This window comes from Artemia sp. Qi Xiang Cuo, chromosome 2, assembly GCF_049724085.1.
Source record: "Artemia sp. Qi Xiang Cuo chromosome 2, ASM4972408v1, whole genome shotgun sequence".
Classification (NCBI taxonomy): domain Eukaryota; kingdom Metazoa; phylum Arthropoda; class Branchiopoda; order Anostraca; family Artemiidae; genus Artemia; species Artemia sp. Qi Xiang Cuo.
The window spans coordinates 35,407,691-35,429,250 of record NC_142795.1 but is presented as its reverse complement, the minus strand read 5'-3'; the positions used below and the strand labels follow the sequence as shown (position 1 = coordinate 35,429,250).

General features: G+C 37.6%; 1 protein-coding gene across 1 annotated transcript in view; it reads left to right on the top strand.

Moving 5' to 3' along the window:
• LOC148955176 (vitellogenin-1-like) overlaps nt 1-21,560 on the top strand; it is a 346,909-nt gene that overhangs the window by 174,020 nt on the left and 151,329 nt on the right. The gene's annotated exons all lie outside the window — the stretch shown is intronic.

The window sequence follows — 21,560 nt, the reverse complement described above, 5'->3', positions numbered from 1 at the left end:
AGAAACTGCTTGTGGGTGTAGCCACTACATCTGAACATGAAAAAAAGTAGTATGTGAAAGACACATGTCTTAGTTACAAAATCTTGTAATCTTTGCAAATTCTTAACACGGGTATTACCACAAATTTTAATCAAGCTACTGGTGTATGGAGTGTAGAACTTATATGGTAGTCAAAAAGGGTAAAAAAAGTCAATGTTTTTTTCTGTTTGCGAGACGCATAGCCAATGACCGGTCTTCAAAGTTGATGGACTGCTATTAACAATGAGTAGGGTATTGTTAACACTTGGAATTTTTTCAATGAAGTCCGAAGGTATGCAATAGGACTTGTACTTGGACATGTATGGATCCATACTAAATACGTTGATTATTTGGTTTGTGTTCATGGTGCTAGGTCTAGTAGAACAATGCCGTCTGTCTTGATTTCCCAATAGGTTTCAAATTGACTCAGAGATATTAGCATGATACTCTCAGTCAGAGCATTGGCAAATGTACACTCTTAACGTACATTCCCGGTTCGTACTATGGTTATATCCTGTGTGCCTGACAAGTCCAAAACAATAATCCCATGATTTTTTGAAAACATTGAATCGGTTATTCCATTTTCAAGTAGTTGAGTCCTGATCTAGGGACTGCATGGTCAACTCGTACAGAGTTCTATAGGATTTTTAGTCAAAAGATAGAGTGTACCGTGGAATACCATTCACTTTGCACACGAGGCTAGATAGACCGAAAAATTAAAATCAAGGGGAGGTTCAGTCCAGGATCCAACGGCACTGCCACTCTTCACAAAGGCCGAAGCCAATTTTGATGGGATTTCTCCATTGATAAATGACGAATCGCTATAGTTACGAGAACCGGTGGCAATGTGACGTTGATTGGTGATTTTATGGGGGACAAGAAGTTTAATGTTGTTACCATTGGCTCTTAGCTTCTCAACTGCCAATGCAACAGAGTTCACAACTTGTTGTTTTCGTACGTGGAGAATTGCCGATGTCATAATGACATTTTCATCAGGTGCTGCAGGAAGTGTTTTTCCCAAAACGAAATTTGATGGTACCATCTGTAACCTTATGTCAATCTTGACATTGGGGGGTAGCTATTGGGATATATTGAATATCTCATGATTTAATTTTCCAACTGGATAATACTCCTGGGTTACTACTGTAGTCAACTCACCGTCAGTATCAACACCTGATCGATATTCATAGCCCAGCGATTGTCCTCTCATCTCCTTGTTCGCCTTTGGTGTCATCATCATGAATTGTATGTAGCTTGCATAGTTTGATAAATTATTTCTAGTGCTCCCCAATGTTCCATTAATAAATACATTAATTTCTTTGAATAGATTGTGTAGATTACAGTTTTCATAGGAGAGACCATCGCCAGCAGTTGGAGTTATATTATCTGACTTTTTCTTCACCACAACATTTAAATCGATAAATGTTGACGACAAATCAATGAAATAGTCTTCATTGAAAAATATTTGAAAGTGTATATTTTCTGAGAGAGGTTGGTGGGGGTGAAATTGTTCATAGTAGCCATACTTGACACTGACATAAACATTTTCAGCATTGAATAGATTCAATGAGGAACTGATTGATGGATATTATTCCTTGTGGGGGAGATAAGTCATCTTAAGAGAAGAAATCCTTCTTTGATCTAACAATCTTTTCTTTTTCTTCTTCTTCTTCTGTTGCTTATTGGACTTCGTGGTTTTATTTCTCACAGTCCTTGTTGATGTCCTTTGCTTCCCGCCTGGCTGGAGACTGATGAGTGAATGACGAAAACGTATCCTCTTTAATCCATCCCCATATTGTCGAGATTTTAATTGTTCACCAACGGCTCTTGATGAAGATCTAATATTTTTCTTAACACTCTCCTTGAAATTCTTGCCCGAACCCCAGTCCTGTAGTGCAGAGGCAGCAAAATGCGACGCAGCAGGCACGAGATATTTTCTGGCTAGGGGTAGCGCAGAGCAAAATAGCTTAGTAATCCATCGTCCAAGAACATAACCTGACCTTGTAGTCTGCCCTATGGTATACCCTACTTCCTTGTCTGTTTGTGATGGCATGAACGTATCTACAACAATATCAATCTTGTGGAATACGCTAGGAATTCTTCTATTATTAATTTTAGGTTATTGTGCCGTTGTCGTTTACAATTGGTAGAATATGACTTGTAATCGATGCTAAGCCTTTTGAAATTGCTAGAGAATCACCTAATTCGGTTCTTAGTGTTAACTGACAGAGTTCCAAATAGGAAGTGTTTACGGGAATATACTGAAGATGCTTTATATTGTAGTGGTGAACATGTTGTTGGTTGGTTTTTCGTTCAAGAACTCATAGGAGGGGGAAATTTGAATTACCAACCCGAGATGTTTCCACAAATGAAGCGTAGAGAAATATACAAGTGTCCGTGGAGAAGGCAGGTGGGTAGTCAGCAAAAAAGAAATTAGTGTTTCCAGCCCTTCTACCATTGATTATATTGAGCTTAAAGCCAAGAACGTCCTTTAGGTTATCATTGAGAATAACCTTTTCATTGGCAATAGGGGAACTAATGTAGATCTTGCCCTCCTACTTTGAGTAGTTGAAATGAAAAGCTCCTTTTTTAAGAGCTTAAATTCTTTTATTGATAGTACGACATATACCATTGATGCAGGTGAGCTCCTCATAGGGTAATTGAATATATGGGTACTCCAACCTAATGATTTTTTTAATTAGTTCTTTATCCGTTGTTGGGGGCGGCAAATCATAGGGTACCATTTTTATATCATTTTTAATATCACTTCTCAAGATGTCATTGATATATTTGAGACTACAATTGACAATACCCACTTCATATGCACCTCCAAATTTGATTGTGGGTGAGAGTTTCGTCAAAAAATCACTTGTTCTATTCAAGTCATTGTAGAGAGGATCGGAAACATTGGACATGAAAGTTACATAGAAATCATTGGGCATTGTCAATATCTTCAACACCGATCCAAGAATCAAAATCAGAGTTGTATCCTAGCCATAAAACAAGTAACTGTTTCTTACCCCCACGAGTACGTGTCTTTAATATCTTTTCAATTCTATAGATTTCACTATCATTTTTTAGTGTTTTCAATTCATATTCATAAATCCCACCAAAAATCTCTTCATACTTGGTATCACTCAGTCGATTAGTTATCTGTCTAGATTTTGTGAGCTATTACACTTTAAAAACTTAGTTGTACAAGAAGTAATTCAGTTTTTTAATAACAAGACTTGATTTATTGATTCGAGAGCAATCACCAACATTGAATTTATTTTTCTTCTTCTTGACAGCCGATTCATTGGAATACTGTTTAAGAAAGGTGTCAATTGTATCATGATCAGAATGGTGAACTTCCGTTGGCGTAGAGTTGGACAATGATCGATGAGGTCGTTGATTATAAATCAACATGATTTTATCAAGATCATGAATAAAAGCCGATGTATTTTTCAATGTAAAATATCTTGAAATTAAAATTCGAATAGTTCTTATCAATCGTTCGGCCAATGCAGCCTTTATAGGACTGTGACTATGATAGAGCAGTGTACTATATTTTTCTAGTACTTTTGCAACATGGGGATTGACAAATTCACTACCGCGAACCGTTTGAATTTTTTTATACGAATCCTGTTGGAGAATACTTTCAATGCCTGAACAACTTCAACACCTCTCTTTGATTGCAATGGAATTGCATATGCATAATGACTATAAACACTGATTGCAAGTAGAATGTACTTGTACGGTGTATTGTGATGTCTTTGAAGCTCATCTAGAGTCAGGAGATCTGCTTGCATTATATGCAATGGGTAAAAGGCTTTAGTTTTTCGATATTGATTGGCACGAAGTCTATGATTTCTATGCAGAGTGTAACTTGATTCATTTTGTAGGTAGTCTTGTACTTTTTTAGTGCGAACACAAGTGACTTTGGAAAGAGTGGTGGGGGTACATAAACTCCCCGTCTCACCAATATTTTGATAAGCATCTTTCAGAACTTCAAACAATTCGTAAGTAAACACATTGGGTAACGTCCGCTACCCTTTTGTATATTGGCTGTGGGTGGTGATGATGATGACTTGATACGTCCTCCATTTTGTCTAGCTATCAGTGCTGTGCTAGTATTTTCCAAAATTGATTTAAAATCTTCTTCTTCAAGTTCATTTTTTAATTGTGTCAATGTTTTTGCTGATGATGATGACGATGATACATGTCCATTAATTTTTTTTTAGAATTTGTCTATTGCCAATAAGAGTTTTGGGGAAGTTTAATGTATTTAGAAAGTTTTATAGATGAGTGTCAAATGACAATAGTTCTTTACGATTTATTGCCATGTAATATATTAAATCAAGCTTATCATGGCTCTTGCCCCGACTTACGATCCCTGCTCAATTGCTCTCAACTTGACTGTTATAACTTTCTAAGATATCGGCTAGGATTCGGTTTCTGTTGTACACCTAATTTGTGGTCCTTTGATTTCAAAATTTCATAAAAAATTAATACATATACACCGTAGTTAAATTTGTTCCAGCAGCAGCAGAATGCCGAGGAGATGATTCTTTTTTGGAATCAATAGCAGCAGCAGCAATGGGCTTCGAGCGATAGGACTTGTGTTTGTCCACTCGGCGAAGTGCATCTTGAAGTAAAAGCAGTTTTTTATCATCGTCAATACGCTCAGTGTCAATGAATTTTTTCAGATTGTTCTCAAAGTGTTATTCAGGTGAGAAAGCGATTTATTTTGTCGTATATTTAGATTATTTTGAACTTCTCTCTCTCTCTCTCTCTCTCTCTTTAGAAAAAACTGATTAAAGTTCATTCATATTTTGTGTGAAAATGTGTGAAAAAGATACAACCCATCTGAAGAAGTCATTTAATATTTAAATTATCTAATTTACTTTTCGAGACCAATGTACGTACAATAAAACGATGTTGCTTTGCCTGTTGCTTAACTACTTCTGGCACTTGAACATTACCCTCGATCAAATTTAAACAAAGTTCGGATATTATATTAATGAAATCATTGTCAATACCATGTTTGAGTATTGCCTTCCTGCGCATAGGTTTTGAACGGCTTAAAAACGTAAACAGCCATCATTTTTCATGTAGTTTCTTTAGAGTCATGATGTTAACTAACAGGTCTGTTTGCTGATCACGCGGAGATATAATGTAATTTCATTTTCAAAAATTTCAGTGACTACACGCTGATCCTAAGGTGTATTTTGATTAAGGTCCAATAGGATGTAGCCGTAGGGTTTATTAGTTGCCTGATTGTACGCTGAGAGCAGAAATTTGGGGGCGCCTGGATAGATTTATTTATTAAGAGTTATTAGCGAGCTAGAATCCCGAACAATTCTGTAGATGATATAATAGGTACAGTTCAATGAAAGTCTTTGAATACATGTACTGTGACAAAAGAGATTATTATGAACCAGAGTAGCGGAAATCTGCATGTGATTAGAGTAAATAGCGACCAGTTGTAGCGTTTCATGTGACAATTGCTCAATATATGTTCAGCCAGGTCGGCAATATTCGACCAAGAGTTTGTTTCAATAAGGCTGAAAACGTAAAGTCCCTGTATGAATTTTATATGCACAAACCCCGTGGTGGTGTCAATATCTTTTATTTCATAATATGACTCCTGACAAATACTATATCAATATTAGATTTTTTTATGCTTTTCCACAAACATTTTATCACAATTTTTAATTATTTTAGTTAAGAGTGTTGTTTTGACCGACATTGACGGCCTATACAGAAACGATCTGAATGGTGTTTTAAATTGATACATTTTCCCTTCAATAGTTCACCTGGACAACTAACTGTAGACTATGGCCGTCTAATGACTAAATAATTTCCCTATTACTACTACTACTACTACTACTCCGTTCAAGAATAATAATAACGGGAAGAAGAAGAAGAATAAAGAATAATATTTTCTTTTATTATATACATAAAAAAGGTGACAATACTTTAAAAAAAAAAATACTACATTGAAAAATGAACATTAAACATGAATAAAAAAATACACTTTTTTTAATTTATTTATAATAAAAAAAAAAAAAAACATTTAAATAGCCACTGGAAAAAAAAACAAAAACACTTAAATAAATACACTTTTTTTTTCTGTTTATTTATTTATAAAAAAATACAACATTTATTGGACTAATGTGCACAAACACACACACACACACATATGAAATAATATCATACACTTTTACTTACAACATTTTAAATTTTGGGGTCCCCCCCCCCCCCGGGGGCTGCCACTGCGGCGGCCGGGGGCGGCCGCGGGGGCGGCCGGGGCCGGGAAGCGCCGGGCGCCGGGGCCCGCTGTGGCGGCCCGGGCCGGGGCTGGCATTAAATACTGGAAATTTATCTGCCTTGCAAACACACACACACACACACACACACATTGAAAATTGATTGTGATAGAAAAAAAAGAATTAAAAAAAAACCTGATTACCCAAAAAAAATCCCTCCCACCCAATTTATACTTTTTTTTTTTGGTGAATTTAAGTTAATTTTTTTAGACCGAGTAGTTTTGTTTAATATTTACATTAAAAATGGTGTGTAATTAAATAAATAACGTGTGGCAATACCTTAAAACCAACCACAAGTAAATAGACTTTTTCTGATATGGCAGACATGGCGTTTTTCTCAACTCTAACTGTGTAGTTTTTAAATTGTAAAGAGCGAATCGCCATGACTTTCGCCCTTGGCACTAAACAACGGTCCACACAGTTTCTATACACACTCATGTCGAAATTATTTTTTACGAAGTGTATAGGTACCCCCTTGCAAACTTGTTTGATATCCTTACCGTGCGTTTCCAAAAAGTACACCTTCGGACCAGGAAACACACCACTGGATATCAGATCGCTACGCGTTTCAGATTTTAACATTAACAATTGATTTAGGGCCTGGTGTTTCACTAGCTCCGGGTAGAGGGATTCGTCCCAATTAGTGTAGTCAATTCGTGAGCTAATGTACTCGCCATTTTCCGAATCATTCAATAGATTTTCAGTTTTTAATTTTAACAGGAGTGAATCAGTGTCCCCGTAATATACTTGAACTTGTCCCTCAATCGGCCACTGTACCTTGCATACATTATAATAAAACGACAACATGAGTTTCTTGGATATTTCAGCTATTGCATTTCCACCTGCAATATTTTTATTTAATACAACGTTTCTTTTCTTGCGATGTAGGAGCACCATATTAGAGTCTATGATTGTGAACGATGTGAAGTTTGGATCCGCAATGATTCGAGCACAATCTTTGGGGTTGGTTACAATGTCACATCGACTTCTATGTCAAACGCTCTCGCACATTTTACCGAAAGCTGAGTTCAAAATGAGTTCATAGACGTCTTTTTCAACCTTTGTGTTCGCTTTTGAAAGTTTATTGACAAAAGTATCAATACACGTTTTTTTGTATGACTTTCGGTCGAATAGGATAGTTCTGTGAGTTCAATTGGATCTGAAACCGTTGGCCACCATCCATTTCAATAGCACGATATAAACAACGATATTCTGTTTTGGGTTGAGGTCGGCAAGTAGTTTTTGTTTTGAAGGTATCCAGTGCATACTCCCATCTCTAGTAAAGATAAATTGTAGGGGCTCAGAGAGTCCCTACCCACCGGTCTATTTATGAACGGAAAAACAAAGTCTTTTACCGAGTCATGGATTTCCATGGGTATTTCACCGTCAATTTCAAAAACCATCCCTGTGCCCCATTCTCCTCAACACTGGCAATGTCGGGGAAATTCTAAGCACAGGAATTGTCAAGCCATTTATAATTGCCACATGGCAAACAGAATTGAGTCATTTCTGATTGGTACAGAGAACTCAGAGCCAAAAAAACTGCTTTTAACTTTTGATCGGTGTGCTGCCAGCTTAGATCAATTTTAATCTTGCAGTCCCCATGACAAGTCTGCGCACTCCAAATTTATCGGTCACAAAGCAGCAGCTTTTACACAAAACTACAAATACCTATTTAATAATTTCTTATTTTAATTATAAATTACATCAACAAATGGGGAGTGGAAAAATAATATCCTAAATCCAACCCAAATTCCCCATAGATTTTATCCGTATTTTTGCACACAATATCCTGAAGAGTGAGTACGTCACTGGCCAAGTAAAGCTTACAATAATCCCACCCATTTTTAGATCCTCCCTTTGCCCAAACCCTCTTAGAAAATTCGTAGTCGCTAGTGGTGCACTCACTCTCAGTAAGAGAATTGTAAAAAGCTTCAATGGGCGGTAGTGACACCTCATCTAGCCTCGAGCCAGAGTTGTAATAATCATATGGATATATACCCTTACACGTTAATAAATCATACATTTCATCATCGGGGACGGGCTGTTTGAGGAGGGGGAAGCTATCAAAATTGTCACTTTTCTGCACCTGAATCAATTGACTTAAGGATTTGAGGAATAAGCTGAAGTAGTCTAAGACACGGATTTTACTCAAGCACGTTTTACCCTTGTCAGCATTTTTTCAAATGAATTCCAGCAGCAGTAGCTTCTCCAATACTTTTGGTAAGATATTTTAAAAAAAAGAACTATATGTCCACGTACCATAAAAAACCCCATCCTTAACGCTGTGGGCCAGCACCGGTAGAACGGTCCTTAAGTCGTAATTGGAATTGTTCTTAAGATCAGTCACAAAGTTAGTCTGTTTCACGTTTAAAATACATAAACTATTTGCTCCTTTTCTACAATTCCTTGCTTTTGGTTTACGTATCTGCCACAAATGATCATGGTTAATCACCTTCCTCCTTCCCACCATTCCCAACACCATCATCAAATTCTCCCTTGCAAACCCAACACATTTTACGATTTTTAATGGCCACTATGTCATCTGGTGATAGGAGCATAGGATAGTTTGTATAACAAAGGCGCGAAATTGCACCGTTCGCTGTTTTGTCTAGACTGACCAATGCCGAGTACATGCAGTCTTCACCGTCAATCAACATCTCAACTACCTCCAGCACTTGCATGGTATTATTGGAATCTCGTTGTGCGTGAGCGTAAGAGATCCCTATGGCTTCATGTATTTTAACATGATTTGAATTTGACGGATCGCACAAGTCTGTCAGCTTAGCCTCGCAGTCCAAAGCAATCTTATTGATCTGCAGGAGCGTGTTTTGAAATTTTTTAAAACGTAAGATCGCTCTATCTCCGCTTACCATCTCCAAAGCCTGGTATCCATGACGTTTACAGTGTTTAATGTGATGCTTTAACTTTAAATCAGTCCAAAATCTGGAGAGACATGTTGGAAAGTAATAACGTACATTCCGATTTTTAACCTCACTTAAAACCGTGCTAATATCTTTAATTGGATTAATAAGACCTATTAAATCAAAGTCTTTGGGTGTGGTGTATAAAAGACATACCCAGTTTTCTATGGATTCGATTTAAGGAGATCGCAATGTATATAAGTCATCCTTCTTATCGGAAGACTGGACTTCTCCACATTCTGGTTTATACCCTAGCACCGTGACATCAATCTTTAAATGTGCATTAGCCCGCTCAAAAATATCTATTCCTTTTAGTGTCACGGGATATTGGCCATTTAAACAATTAAAATTTACTTTGGGGAACTTTGAACCCTCCCTACCATTAACTGCCATTTTGTCCAACTTTTTCTTAGATGCATCTTTTTGAAGTGGTCTGTATGCCGCAATTAAAAACGCATACTTGAAACACTGCAGCCTCGTATCGAAACAGATTCGTTGTATCCCCCTACACCCCTCTAAATCTGAATGATATTTTAATTCAATATTACCCGCCCCCCCGCTGACAATAAAATCCTTTTTAAAACTAAAAAATTTAAAATTTAAAATTTAAATAAAAAAAAACACAGATCCACTACCCCCCTCGTTATAATTTTCCCACTTACTTTGAATACTATTGGCCCAATTTAGAAAAACCTCCCCATAATTTGATAAATGCGGGTGTATTACCAACATCTCTGTGTGCAAGTGTTTCGAATACATCTCACCCGCACTTTCATTCAAAAAAATTTTTTTTAGTGCTATTGATGCTTTTAAACTGACCCCCACTCCCCACACCCCCATTTGTTGTTCAAGAATGGCTCGAATCTTATCAGTATATGAATGTGTAAGGGTCAGGGAATCTGTTATTATCTCCCCCGACACTAGAGAGTCAAAGAGATCACCGTCTTTTGCGCTGAGCACTAATGTGTTAGAAAAGGCAGAGTTTGAGAGATAAAACACTAGAAGAATGGGGGCTGTTGTTTTCGAACTACTAATTATCTATCTGTCAGTAGGTAGAAAGTTGGCGGATGACAGATACTTGTCAATAACACCACTCCCAGTCTGTTCAATCATATTGGGGGGATGTGGCATGAGGTCCCCTAATACATATTCTAAGGTGTTTGGGGACAATTGGTCAAGCCAGCCTGTATTGTCCTCTGATGGAATTTCATTATGAGGACCCGGTTCAGATTTACTTGTAACATCACCTAAATATTCACGCATGAAACTATCTGTCCACCCCGGATCCTCAAGCATGTCAATATCACAGCTTAAGTCATCCAGGCTGGCCATTTCCCCAAAAACATCGTTAAGGAAGCCACTTTCCCACTCCAAATTCTCTAGAACCACTGTAGCTTCATCCCTGAACTCTGCTGGTAGTGACAAATTGGTCCTATAAATATAGTTGCTTCATCACTCAATGGTGTCGCTGGTGGTGCTATATTTTTAATCTGTAGAAAAAAAAAGTTTTATTTTTTATGTAAATTTTTTATAGTTAATAAACTTTGTCAATTTCTCATAGTCATTGCCCCACCACCTGAACAATTAAAAGAAGAAGAAAAAAAGTTACATTGCCTTATGTCTTTCATAATGTCAACTGAACATGTTAAAAAATATATAGTCCAATTCGATTGTTTGAGCCTCTTCATTATAATTCTCAATGAAATTTGACCATCGTTCAAACGCTTGTTAATAATTAAATAAAAAAAACAAATTTTTTTCAAGTGAAAGTAAGGAGAAACACTAAAAATTAAAATGAACCAAAATTATGACGTATATGAGGGGGGGGTTCCCTCCTCCTCAACACCTCGCCTTTCACGCTAAGTTCAAATTTTGTTCCAATTCTTTAAAAATGACCCCTGAATCAAAAAGGTCGCTTAATTAGAATAAATAGCTCTTTAGAAAGCAAAAAACAAACTTTAGCCTAAAGAGTGAGGTATTGACAAAGGGGCGACCCCCCTCATATTCGAAATAATTTCTGTTCTTTTTAAGTTTTAAAGTTGCTCCTTACTTTCAGTTGAAAAACTTTCAACTGAAAGTTTTATTTATTTAAACTAGTTTCTAGTTTAAATTTTAGTTTAAAATTTAGTTTCTTATCGTTTTTAAATAGTGCTGGGAAATCTGACATCACCCACATAGAAAATTTCTCTTCCCCCATGAAAAATTCCTCCATGGAGAGATCCTACCACGTAACTCCCTCCCCCCAACCCTCCATCGACCCCAAAAAAAAACAACTGAAAACGCCTGGATACTTACCAAAAAACAATGCGATATTCAAACAAAGGATAAAGCTCATAAATTACAGTCCACCTCCCGGGCATGTGAGGGATTAAATCATCCTCGAAGAGATAGCTATTAGACTTTTTTTAATAAATATGGTAATTTACAACTTTTAATCTGGTTACTTTGGGAGAAAATGATCCTAGGAAGGGGCTTAGTTGCCGTCCAAATCCTTAGTACACTTAAAAAGAACACTAGAACCTTTAATTTCTATTTGAATGAGACCTCTCTTAATATTCTAGGACCTCTGGGTCGATACAGTCACCCCTTAAAAAAAAAACAAATAAACACGCATCCTGATAAAAAAAAACTAATGGTTTTATTCCAAAAATTTTTTTAAATAAAAATGTAAAATATGGGTCCAATTCGATTGTTTGAGCCTCTTCATTATAATTCTCAATGAAATTTGACCATCGTTCAAGTTTGACCATCGCGGTATGCTCTATGAACACTTGCTCCTCGGCTTCAGTTAACGGACACGAACCCCATATGTCGGTGGTTGATGGTGCTACCTTCTCAATAATCCGTTTTTCCTGTTTCTTTTGCCAACGGATTTGTTTGACCTGGGCTAAATAAATGTTTGTAAGAGAGAAGAACTTTTGTCTCCGTCTATATCAGCAATTGAAGTGCAATTAAAATGTTAGATGGTCCTTTTTTAGAAACCTCCCTCCCCTCCCCCCTCTCCCGGGGTGGATCCTTGGGAACCAGGAGTTCTCTTCAAGGTAGGAGGATCGATACCCTTTCGAGGTGGAGGGTATCGGACTTCACAGCACAGTTCAAATAGAACAGCCTCAAATTCTTTTTCGAAAACACCTAAGTGCTTCAATGAAATGACCAAAAATGGGTTCGCCCAAATAATGTTTCTTAACATTGCTATGAAGACATATTTGGAAATTATCAAAAAACCTTTTTTCCTTTGTTAATTGCTTGTCAAAGGTAGGCATCTTGCTATTTAAAGTCTGCTTTGCGAGCGACCCACTTATAATTCATATCGGATTAAAAAGCGATGTTAGATCTGATAAGGTAGCGGATGTATGCAAATGCATTAGCGCAAAAATTCCAGTCTAAAAGCGAACGTCAAGTTTGTATTTTAAAATTGTTTTCGCTTTCGTTTTTTTTCAAACAGTTAGTTTTTTTTTGTCTAAAATGATTATTTGAATTTTTTCATTATAATGAATATTGTTTATAATTTACGAGTTATGGTTTTTTTTTTGTTATAGAAATTTATGATAATAATTCCTTTATATATATATACCAGCTAATTTGGTTAATGAAAGAAAATAAAATAGTTTTTGGAAATAAATTTTAAGTTTTACTCATCAAAAGCTATGCACCTGAGAAAATTTACCTTATTTTTGAAAATGGTGATAGAAACAAAAAAAATTATGTATATACTTACACATTCTGACTGAGCTTCTATATCCGAACTCCTAGGCAAAAATTTAAGGGGGTCAGGCTCAAATTATTTAGTAGGCTGAGATGAGGCATTATATAAGCCACTCAACTAACTTTTCAAGTTCCTTCCAGCTGGCGTGGAGCTAACACTAGGGTCAGAGGACCCTGTCATTAAAAGATTCGCGGCCATTGGCTGGTCCTGGTCGTGTGTAGTTCTAGCAGCGAATTTGATAACTGAAGGTCTTGCAGCTTGCATTAATATACCTTCGCTATATCTTGCCCTCTTTTCAGAAGGGGGGGTATTGCATGTGTCCACTTCCTTTAAAAAAAAAAAAATGCATTTTGGGTTTGGAAAATAATTCAGTTTATGTTAGGCATTTAAAGTAGTGCAAAACATTTTTTTTTTTTTTAAAAAAAACCCATAAAATGGTTAACTTATAATTATAAAAATAACCCAGTAATTTAAGACTGGCCGGTAATTTTTATAAAAAAAAGAACTAAAAAAAAAAAGCCGCCTTAAGTTTAAAACAAAAGTCTAATTATTTCTTGTTTTAATATAATAAAAACAATAGGGTTCTAAGTTTACAAGTGCCCTTAGTTCTAGTGTATGGAAAGAATTTCTTCCTTAACTTAACAATAAGACAATTTCTGTTTTTACTATAATAATGAGAAAATATCTACTCACAAGAAATTGAATTGAATTATACATTTTATATGTAAATGCTTACGAAAAATTTCAGGTATGCTATGTTCAATAAACTACTAAAAACTGTTGAGGAATCTAATTTGAAACTCGAATATATACAAAAAATAATTGACATCTAAAAAGATACGCCTGTTTTTCCAACACGGATCTAACCTAAAAAAAAACTTGTATACCATGAAATAGAAATTCAGTTAATTGTGTCAGAAAAAACTTGAACCAGAATAGATTATAATAGATGCCTGGCCCGTGGTAAGGCATATTACGCAATCACTTGTGAAACCTTTATATGACTTACTACTTACGCCATCATAGCTGAGTGGTAGGGGGCCTGTCGTGTCTACCAAAGTCTGTGACTTATACTTTTACTGATGACAAATTTATTCTAGAGAGCTTCAATTATTATTTGTTCAAGGAAATAATTCTACTTTTCTAACCAGTTAGACTAGGTTATTCACAGCACGGTAATAAAACTAACTATAATTCTGGATATCAGACAGTTTGTGGAAACAAACTGTAAGTAAGCAGCGACTCGGGCCGTTAGTAACAAAAACTATAGAAAAAACCAATTTTGAAAACAAATAACACATTGAAAGAATTGGCTTTTATGCTGATTCCATATATATATAGAATTTATTAAGTTTAATGTTACACACCAAAAGCTACGAGCCTGGAGAAATTTGCCAGATTTTTAAAAAAGGGGGGAAAACCCGAAAAAGTGTAAGTGACCATAAGGAAAATCACCCCATTAGATTATCAGAGGCCTCTACTGAGGAGGTTTCAGGCTCCTATCAGTAGAATGGCCCCTATTGACACGAGCGGGAGTCCATATATGGGCATAGCCTCCCACGCGAACCACGTGGTTTATGGTTTTCTGACTGAGAATGAAAAAACAGGAATTTTCTCACTTTGAAAAACAGGAACTTTGTCACATTTATGTCTGTTTTCATGGATGGTTATGTGTGTTGATCGATTTATTTGATGTTTTTATGGATTTTGTCAGTGAGAATTTGAAAAATAGAAACTTTGTCCCGTTCATGGATTATTGAGTCTAATGGGGGCAGGTCAATGACACTTCCTTCTTGTTGTTGCTCGATGCAAATGTTATGATCATGAAATAGTATTTGTTGTTGTGGATAAAATTTTTCAATGTTATGAGTTTCCCGGAAACAGTTACATCATGTGTTTCCCTTCTCAGCCAATCAGAGGGCTGGTTACATCCCCCTTCTCAACCAATCAGAGGGCTTGTTACATATGGTTTTCCCCGTTATAGAACAATTCGCCCTTGAGATTTCGTATATAACGGACATGCAATGTGATTAAATTATCAGAAAGTATTTTGACACAGTGTAAACAACTAGAATGAATAGAACAATTAACATAATTGATGAGCTTGAGGCCTTGGCAGCCGCAATTAGCAATGTAAGTGCATTTTTATTTTCAAACGAATTTTCCTTGGACATCCTCCAGTATATTCAGCTAAAACGTAAATATATTCCTTTACCCCAAACCCCGCCCCCCCCCCCCCAACCATACAAACATCATTATAATCAATGGAAAACATAAAATATATTCTTTTTACCCTAACCCCCTCCCACCATTATTTTACAATCACAAAATCTCGCAAAAAGAAATAATTATCCTTTCGGTAAATTTTGACTTTTATCAATTGTATTCTTTTCTCTAACTGAGACATCCATCGCTCTGTTGTTATTACCCCGCTCTGATTTGACACAAGGCTCCAATGTGAGGCCTATAATTAGCACTGACCCTTTTTAAAGCATTTCCTGTTCGTTAGCGGTTTAGTTTCCATAGATTTCACAGATTCAAAAGGACGCGACTAAAAACATGTTTTTATTTATTGGATAACTGAAAAACAACCATAGCTCAGATCAATGCTTCTATGTTTGACTAAATATTCACATTTTCAACATGTAGTAGTAGGGGGGGGATTTTTTTCAATCAAACTCGGCCTGCTATGGAATGGCTCAGTGAGTCATAATTCTCAGGGTCACAAGGATGTGATATCTGTCGGTGGGGGGAGGGGGTATTTTTCCATGTCTTTTCTCAGGGATATTTTCCGTGGGGATTATTTTCCTCGGGCTGTTTTTTCTGGGGGTGGGGTAAATACCAGCTATCGTAAAAGGATATGGAAAGATAAAAAATACTGTTAATACTTTAAATGCATCAAACAAGGCATGCTCAATGCAGATTAAAACCAGAAAAGAACAGAAACGCCTAAAAATTAGAAATTAGGCTGACTTATATAGGCCGACTTTTGAACGGCTCATTGAGCCGTAATTCTCAGATTCAAAAGGATGCGATATCGTGCGGGGGGGGGCGGGTATATTTGGCCAGGACTGTGCTCAGGGAAATTGTCCGTGGGGGTTATTGTCCTCGGGGTGTTTTGTGTGGGGGGTGGGGTAAATACCAGCTGTCGTAATAGGATAAGGAAAGATAAAAAATATCATTAATACTTTCAATGCATCAAACAAGGCATGCTCAGTGCAGATTAAAACCAGAAAAGAACAGAAATGCCTAAAAATAAGAAATTAGGCTGACTTATATAGGCCGGCTTTTGAACGGCTCAGTGAGCCGTAATTGTCAGATTCAACAGGATGCGATATCTTTCGGTGGGGGGAGGGTATATTTTTCCTTGTCTTTTCTCTGGGATGTTTTCGGTGGGGGTTTTTTTCCTCGGGGTGTTTTTTCGGGGGGTGGGGTAAATACCAGCTATTGTAAAAGGATATGGAAAGATAAAAAATACCGTTAATACTTTAAATGCATCAAACAAGGCATGCTCAAGGCAGATTAAAACCAGAAAAGAACAGAAAAACCTAAAAATAAGAAATTAGGTTGACTTTTATAGACTGAATTTTGAAAGGCTCAGTGAGCCGTAATTCTTCTTTCTCAGATTCAAAAAAGGATGCAATTAGTATATTTCATGAAATTTTTTTATGTTGTGCTTTTTTGGTGATAAAGGCTTTGTCTAAACAAAATTACGTGGATGATGGTACTAACTTTCTTTCTGTAAAAAAGGGGCAAATTATTTCAATACTAATTTTTTTCTCTTCTTTTTAAGGCAAATTGTGAAGAATGCCCATCGCCTCAACCTGCTAAGAAAGCGAGGGTTAATAATGCGCCCCCTGCGAAGGTGACAGTTGTGCAGTATGGTAGATGGCCGAAGCCTCCTAAACAAGTGGTGCCTACCCAAGACGTATTGGACTGTGACATCGCTTGCCCATCCGCTCTCCATGGACCTATAATAGCTGCCCCATCATCGATAGGTCAGGAGGTTACCATCCAGCATGCACTACCCGGACCTTCGGGCACCCAAGCCTAGACGGATTTTGTAAATGTAAGCATTTTTTTTATACCTATCATATAGAAATATCTATCAATTTCTTCCAATGTTTTTTCATTTCACTATTTTTCAACCCAATATAAACTTATCTCAGCGAGATATTAAAATATTAACCCCTCGCCCCCCCCCCCAAACATTGTTTTCTCTCCCCCACCCACCTCGGAGATATCTAATTTAATTTTTTTTGCAAAGAAACCGCTCTTTTCTAATCTTTGCTATCGCTTCGATATCGCCTAAGTGAATATTTTTAAGTAATTTCTATTAATAATCACCGCCTTTGAAACTCAAAATATTATTTTTTTTCTAATCTTTACTATTTTCAATGCATTCCCCATATCTCTTCGCTGCCATCTTATAAGCAAATATTTTTAGGTACATTTGAAACTCCGTGAATGCTATTCTTCACATAATTTTCAGAGAGATTATTCATTTTATCTATTGCACATATTGACGTTCTAATTTGCACTGAAAATAGCTTACAAACCATTGCATCGATTTTAGCGAGGGGGAACCAAGCTAACGGTTTCCGACATTTTGAAGTTCAATCCTGGAAATTGGAACACTCGCGCGGCTTACAATAATTAAGCTCATGAGTTCACTGAATCTGTGTGGAATTAGAGAAAAAATAGTGACTTTTACAGTCTAAGCGAATATTTCAGCTTTTGACGGGCATTGTGCAAAGGGGGGCAGGGAGCTACATGGTGGGGCCGGGGAAGCGCCGGGGGAAATGTTGTGGCCCAAGAAGCGCAGTGGGAAGCGCTGCGGGCCAGAGATGCGCCGCAGGAAGCGTTGTGGGAAGCGTTGCGGGCCCGAAAAGCGCCGAAAAAAAAAAAAAAAAAATAAAATTAGTAGGGATGATTTGAACACTTTGAAAATAAGCTATTTTTTGAACAAAATCAAATTAAAACTTCTATGTAAAGCGGCATTTTAGATTGTATTTATCTTATATTAAGTTGGATTTTCTTTCAGTTGAATTAACCAAATGCTACTATGCTCATACTGCTACTACTACTACTACTAAGCGCTGACTTTAAATAATAATTCAAATTTTTAAAGCAGTAGGGATGATTTGAACACTTTGAAAATAAGCTTTTTTTCATTTATAGGTTGGACGAGCATTGGTCAAATATTCATCATCGTCCAGTGAAGAAGAGGAAGAACCAATTCTAACACCGCCAGTGGAGATTCAGGACAACGAAATCATTAACTCTATTGAAGTACCTTTCGATATTGATGAGTTTTTAGCTGATTTTTTTAATGTAGAAGCTAGCACAGTTGAGCTGGTAGACTTGAGCCCGAACACTTTGCAGCCTTTAAATGATTTCACAGGGAACCCTCCTCCACCAGCCTCCGATACCCTAACGACTTCACTTCAAAAACCTTATGTGTAGCTTTCGCAATATTTTTTTGAAAAACTTGGGGGTGGGTATAATACCCCCGCGGGGGAGGGGGGTGCAACTCTCCCCGATTTTCGATTGACCAACAGAATTTTAAATGCAATAGTTGTTTACACTGCGACGTTTGGTGATCCCTTTAATTCACTTATGGGGGGAAAATATGTTTTTTACCTCGTAGAAATTGTGCATGACTATGTAGATAAAATTCGTGCACTTCTGGAGAATCAAATTCAGTTGTGGGGGAGGGAATCAATTAAGGTCTCCATTGTTCTAAAAGCGTTCTATTTAAATGAGGGGAAAAGTGAAGTTTATTTTCATTTTGTACATTCCGAGATGCGTTTGGTTTATTCGAATTTAGAAGATTTTGGGTGAGCTTTCGCCGATAGGCTAGATCAAATTATAACGCATCTCGAGAACTTTAATGAAAATGGGAGTGGCTCTTTAGTTCCATTTATTGAAAATTTAAGCGTTAACATTTTTAAATTTAAGAAAGATTATATGTTAAGAGGGGGGCATAGGGATGAGGGCATAGTTTTAAATTATAACCCAGATCTAGTGGGTTTTCAAGGTGTACAGGGGATCTGCTTTGAAACAGATCAAAAATGTTTCAGGTATGCTTTTCTCATATCAGTATTTGAGCCTCTAGCTGGGGACGCTACTAAGAAGAATTTAGACGACTGGGCTATACATGGAAAGGACGGTTCCGATTTCTCCATTCTAGATTTTTCATGTGTTGAGGGGACATACCCAGTAACGCTTCGATCCATTGATATTTTTGAACGGGCTAATGCCCACTTAAATATCGGCGTTACTTTGGTTCAGTATGAAACTGAATTTGAAGATGGGGTTCGCTTAAAAAAGAAGGGGGTGGTCTTCCCTATAAGGGGGCCGTCAGTTGATTTGGTTAAACACTGGGTTTGGTTGTTATACACACCCCCTAGTGAACCGAATGCAATTGGCCATTTTAATCCGATTACCGACATTAGTAGAGTTCTGGGGGAGGGTAAGAAACAGAGTGCCCGTTTCTACTGTCCAACATGCCTCTCTAGATTTTGGACTGAGCTAAAGTTGCAAAATCATATGAGGCATTGTAGCCGCCATGGCTATCAGACAGTGGAACCTGTTTCAGGGAATAGGACCATTCTACGTTTCCAAAATTTCCAGAACACACTTCTCCAGTGCAACAAAATATCATTAGATTGTGAAGCTAAGTTGGTGGAGGTGAATGATCCCCAATTTCCAAACCTAGTCAAAGAACACCAGACTATTGCAGTGTCCGATGCCCACGCGCAAAGAGATAGTTCTAACACCATGCAGTTGTTAGAAATAGTAGAAACATTGGATGAGAGGGATTGCATGGTCAAGGCACTGACTAAACTAATTGGCACGGCTAATGGTGCTATTTCTCGTTTGAGAAATACCCATTATCTAATGGTGCTGTCTGTAGAGGATCGTCTCGCGATAAAAACAAAAACCAGAGGGGGGGTAGCCACTGGAGCGTTGGTCGCCGAGAATCCGGAGGATAACTGCCCCCGAGGGGGGAGGGGGAAAGTCAGAGACACTAATTACGTGTTGAAGTACAGGTCATCTTAATTCCGTCCGGTTCGTGGGGGTGCGCATCACGCTGGTACTTTAAATGTTATAAAGCAGTTTTTCATCCCTGTTTTTATCAACAACTCTAATTATGACTTAAAATTTATTTTACCGGCACTGGCACGTATGCACAGGGAGGGAGGGGGAGAAATTGTCCATGGGTAAATAGTTCATTTACCTATAACATTATCCCCAAATCGGCTGAGAAGTTATTGCTTCTCGAACTGAAATGGCAGGCAGTGGATAATGGGCATACGTGTTGGAATAAAATCAGGTTTTTAGATTCTTTTAGTTTTTTTCCCAAGGCATTGAGTCAATTGATTCAAGTGCAAAAAAGCGACAATTTTGATAGCTGTTCCTTGCTTAAACAGCACTTTCCAGACGGTGAAATGTATGACCTGTTGACCTGCAAAGGTATATACGCATACGACTATTACTGTTCTGGCGCTTGCTTAAGGCAGGTGAAACTACCTCCCATTGAAGCTTTTTACAATTCACTGACCAACAGTGAATGCAAAGCCGAGGAGTATGAGTTTGCCAAGAAGGTTTGGTCCAAGGGGAATTGTAAAAATAGGTGGGATTATTGTAGACTGTACTTGACCAGTGACGTTTTAACTCTGTTGGATATAATCTGTAAGAACACAGACCAAATCTATTCAGAGTTCGGGTTAGATATAGGCTAATATTTCTCAACACCCCATTTAGTGAAGGATTTACTTTTAAAAATTAGCAGGGAGGAAATAGGCCTAATCACGGATGTAGATCAGCACCTTTTTGTAGAGCGTTCAATGAGGGGGGGGTATGTTTTTCATGGGGACCGCGTCTTGTCAACCGATCCGAGCGGACAAAGCACCGTTGCAAAGTCAAATGCAGTGTTCTTGGACATGAACTCATTGTAGCCCTCGGCAATGTCTCACTACTCTTTGCCGTGTGGGAACTATCAATGGCTTGAGAATCCTTGTGAGTTCCCCGACATTAACACCGTCGAGGACAATGGGCCACAAGGATGGTTCTTTGAAGTTGACGGTCACATTCCGCTGGCACTTCACGACTCAGTCAAAGATTTTGTCTTTCCCTGTATCAATCGGCCCGTGAGCAGGGACTCTCTGAGCCCCTACAATCGTTAATTGGTTGAGGATATGTGGATGCACTGGACTCCCTCTAAACAGAATCTGATTGCTGATTTGGACCCTAAGGAGAATATTGGTGTTCACAACGTTCTTGTGTGCTGGATGGTGAACAACGTCTTCAAAGACACTAAACGAAATAGGGTCCTTCAGTGCAAACAAAAACCATACTTGAACATAAGTATTGATACTTTGGTTAAATAACACTCTATGGCCACTTCAATGGTGGAGACGGACTTATACAAGTTCATTCTAAATTCAGCGTTTGGCATAATGTGTGAAAGCGTTTGTAATAGATCTCGCTGCGACGTCGTGACTGACCCTCTAGAGTGTGCACGAATTATTGCCGACCCCAATTTTACATCGTTCACGAGCATAGAGACTGGCATGGTTCTTCTACACAGGCGAA